This window comes from Panthera tigris, chromosome B4 (assembly GCF_018350195.1).
Source record: "Panthera tigris isolate Pti1 chromosome B4, P.tigris_Pti1_mat1.1, whole genome shotgun sequence".
NCBI lineage: Eukaryota > Metazoa > Chordata > Mammalia > Carnivora > Felidae > Panthera > Panthera tigris.
In genome coordinates, this window is record NC_056666.1 from 51,493,500 (window position 1) to 51,497,868 (window position 4,369).

At 38.2% G+C, this 4,369-nt stretch overlaps 1 long non-coding RNA gene across 1 annotated transcript; it reads right to left on the minus strand.

Moving 5' to 3' along the window:
* Positions 1-528: 528 nt before the first annotated feature.
* LOC122240082 lies at positions 529-3,351 on the minus strand. Its single transcript, XR_006219404.1, has 3 exons — positions 3,259-3,351; positions 2,047-2,279; positions 529-654 (listed from the first exon to the last, which is right to left on the minus strand). It is a non-coding gene; the product is annotated as an uncharacterized LOC122240082 (long non-coding RNA).
* Positions 3,352-4,369: the final 1,018 nt, after the last annotated feature.

The following is a 4,369-nucleotide window of genomic DNA, read 5'->3' on the forward strand; positions in this document are numbered from 1 at the left end:
CATGCACATGCACACACACACACATACACACACACATACACAACAGAGAAGTTATACTATTATAATGCAGTTATGATTATTCAAAAAGGTTAAAGATCCTCAGGCAGAGATATGACAATGGTGTTTTTATTGGAGTTCTAGAGCAGCTTTAAAATGTTAAAAATACCTCAGATGTATGGAAAATATTGAAGGTAATAGAACCCAGAGAAAAAATTTTAGGAGAGAACGTAGATCTCACTGAGAATCTTACTTCCTTCGGGGCATCTGGGTGGCTCAGTTGGTTAAGCGTCTGACTCAGTTTCAGCTCAGGTCATGATCTCATGGTTTTATGGGTTCAAGCCCCACATGGGGCTCTGTGCTGGCAGGGCAGTGCAGAGCCTACTTAGGATTCTCTCTCTCTCCTCTTTCTGCCCCTCTCCCCCTAAAATAAATAAATAAACTTTAAAAAAAATTGTTTAAAAAGAATCGCACTACCTTCAATGACAATCAAGCAGGTTAATTTATTGGTATTTAATTATTTTAGGCTGCTCTTCTATTTTCTTCCCATGTTACCAAGCAGATATTTGAATTTCTGGTTCAAATGCTTTGCTGTGCTGATTCAAATGTTTTGAAGTCAGCAAAAGACTGATTTCATTGAAGATACTATGCCAGTGTCTGGAAGGATAGAGAGAAAAAGACCCATGACTTGAGAACAGAGTTAAGAGAAGCATACAGATAACAGAGGCGCACCTGTCCCAAGAACAGCCCTGCTCTGTAGCAGTAATTTGACAAGGTAGCCCAAGCCATTACTATGTAGTCAGTCAGGGACACTGAGCCCTCATTAAAAGTCATGATTTCCATGTCCCCACATTCAAAACAAAAGCAGCACAGTTGCTAGACTTGGAATGATCTTGAACAATAGGCATCACAGAGGTTATCAGTAAAATACAAGCTACCTTGATATTTTGGTGCAGCTTAAAATACCTCAGAATTTTGTACAATCTGGTGAAGTAGAGAGCAGATGATGCTAAAGATTAAATTTGCTGCCAGTGCCAACAAGATGGGAGCTCAAAGGCAGATTTAAGTTGACTTAAGGGGAGAAAAAACTGTGTCAATTCTTATATACTAGAGTTTATCATTAAAAATTTATGGTCATAAGTAAAAAGAAAGCTTATGGATTTGGACCAGACTTATGAACACTGTTAGAAAAAAAGAGTTCATTCTATCTCTCACCATACATTTTTCTCTGACTTGAGACAAAACAGAAAAAAAAATTGAGGTCAACAGAGAGATCCTGTAGATATGATGGTGTGAGCTCTAATCTTAGGATAAGTGCCTAATGTAATACCTGATGTGTGAAGGAAAACTACCCCTAAAGCTGCCAGCAGCCTATACAAAGAGCCAGAGAACCCAGAGAACCAGGGAGTGCCATCTCCAGGAAAAGAAAGAGAAGTAAACAAACATTTGAATAATAAAGGATGCTTCAGGTTGGACCTTGGAATCAACCATCTACCTACCATGTTCTCTCTAAAAGTTTAACATTTTGTTTGCTTTTTTAATCAAGATTTCATTTTGCCTATGGGCTAGCCATCTCTGAAATTCTTAGTAACTACCAAATGCTAAATATTAGTCCTAAAATCAGGGCTCAATGTTGTTCTTATTCAATTCCCATGGTCACAATCAATTTCTCAATCCCGTCCAACTGAAATAATGGGACATAGTCCAACTACTTTGAGTTTGTTGAAGACTTGAAGATGTGTAACAGATGGTACAGAGGGGAAAAGCACTTAAAATTTAGAGACAAAGAAGTGCCTGACTTTTGAGTTGTCAATCTGTGGAGCTTTTCATTAGAAGTTTTTGAGTGCTTTCATTACTAATTAATACGTAGTGATATGTCAGACAAGCAAATTTAACACGGAGGAAACTAACAGATACACATACCAAAAGCTGTTTAACATTGATTCCATCTCATTTGAGGCCCACTATTTCAGTGTTTCGTTCAATGAAAACTGACACTTGGTATATTAGATCAATTATCAAATTGAAAATAGCATGCAAAATAATTACCATCAAGCCCTCACAGTCAGGCCCTGGCTTTCCTCTTCCAACTTCCTCTTCCCCCAAAACAAATCATTTCCTCTAAAGCTATTCTGTGAGCATCTTGTAAATTCCTGTGGCCTCCCAGGTGCCTTTGCTCAGACAATTTCTGCTGGAATTGTCCCTCTTCCCTCTTAATTGTTTTGAGGACAGAAACCGACACTTGATCATCCTCGAATCCCCTAGAGGCCTTGGCACAGCATCTGCATATAAAAAGGTGTACAATAAAAGCTTACTCAATTGAACACTGGTTTGATGATTGATTTCAGTCATGATTATAGCAATTCTCACATCACAGGACAGATAAGTATTTACTAACCTATACTGCCATTCGTCCTTAATCTGACAAAAGCAAAAAACAGAAAGACAAGCCTGCTTTTCAAGAGAACAAAATAAAAGGGGTAAAAGCAAGTGGGCAGAATGAAACAAGGAAAAACTGAACCATAAAGCCAACCCCATGGAAGAACAATTTCTTTACTATCCTTAAATGGGTATGTTGGTCAAATGTACAGATGTCAAGGAAATATTCCTATTTAGTTAATAGTGCGTGATAGAACTCATCAGAATTAGTCTTTATTCTTCTGAGGACTTTGTAGGGTACTTTTTTTTTGAAGCTTCAGTTTCAGGAAGTTTGGACTGCTTTCTGTTGAGATTACCCCTTTTGGGATGTTCACAGGTCTCTAAGACATACTAGAAAAAGTAAACCAATTCCACTTAGCATGAAAGGAGTTGGGCAATTAAGTGAACCATTCCATTTATTTGGAAGCATTCCTTAGATGTGTGAAATAATATCAGTAAAGCCCATGTTCATGCAAAGACTGATAAGGGCATTGAGCTCTTATATTAGCAGCCATTAGTACAATTGAGGTATTTCACAAATAGTCTCCTTAGTCTTAGTATTTTTAAAAGATGTACATGATGATGATGATGTCTCTCAAATGCCTACTTGTGCCAGTCTCTGTGATAGGCACTTACCATAAATTAATCAATTTAATACTCATTAATAATGACAGGTATTAATATCCTCTTTTCACATATGAAAACACTGAAACTCAGAGAGGTTACATAACTTAGCTAGGGCCACACAGTCAACTAACAGAGCTGAAATGCGAGCCAAGACAAATTCTACAGGTCCCATTCTTTACTGAACTGTATCCCAAGTTAACTAAATGATCTACCTACTAGTTGGCACCTGAGATGATGGCAGAGTCAGAAAAGTTGGCACTGGCCAAATTACTATTTAAAATCATCCTCAACAGGATTGTTTGGGGTGGCTGCGTGGATCAGTCAATTAAGCATCCAACTTCTGCTCAGGTCATGATCTCACAGTCCATGGGATCAAGCCTTGCAATGGGCTCTGTACTGTCATAACAGCTCGGAACCTGGAGCCTGCTTCAGATTCTGTGTCTCCGTGTCTCTCTCTGCCCCTCTCTGACTCTCTCTCTCTCTTTCTCTCTCTCTCTCTCTCAAAAAATAAACATTAAAAAAAAATTTTAATAAAAAAATAAATAAAATCATCTTCAACAGGATTTTAAATGATGGTAAAAACACAAAATGGCCAATTTCTCTACAAGTAGAAAATTTGAGAATGGAGAGCCATCACCCTGCCAGGTGCCATTAGAACAGCTGGGTAAGAGGGAGGCTAGTGCCAGGCACACCCAGCTGAGACCAGACGATCATTTGTGTGAAGAAGAAATCTGTAACTCACGAAAATCTCACTATCAAGTATCCAAGTATGTGTAAATAGCTGCTTGCCTGGCATCATACTGAAAGGCTTTGTTCTGATTTCCACCTCTGTGCTGATAGGGGCCAAGGCAACACAGAAAAAAATAAAACAGAAAGTTGATGATTACCCAGCTATTGTGTGCTGGGTAAACATCCAACTGTTCAACATTTTTAGCAGTGATTTGAAAACATAAACAACACTCTCACTGTATTTTCAGATGCCCCAAAACTGAATAAGCTGGGTAAGACTAGTTATAATATAATTAAGACAACATATTGAGATATAAAATTATCTTAATGAACCAGAATACTAAGGAAAACCAGAGTAAAATTTACAAAGATAGCTTATAAAGTAAGCATATGTGAGTGCAAACCTTGCAGAAACTGAACAGAGTTGGAGGGACTTGGATCAACTTTCTGTGCAGAAAAGCATTGCACAGGAGATAGATTGCATTCATAATAAGCCATAATGTGCCAACAGACTTGAGCAACATTAACACCAGCTTAGGGTCTGTATCAAGGAAGGTGATGGTGATAGAAGAGTGTGGTGTTTAGATGTCCCTATTCA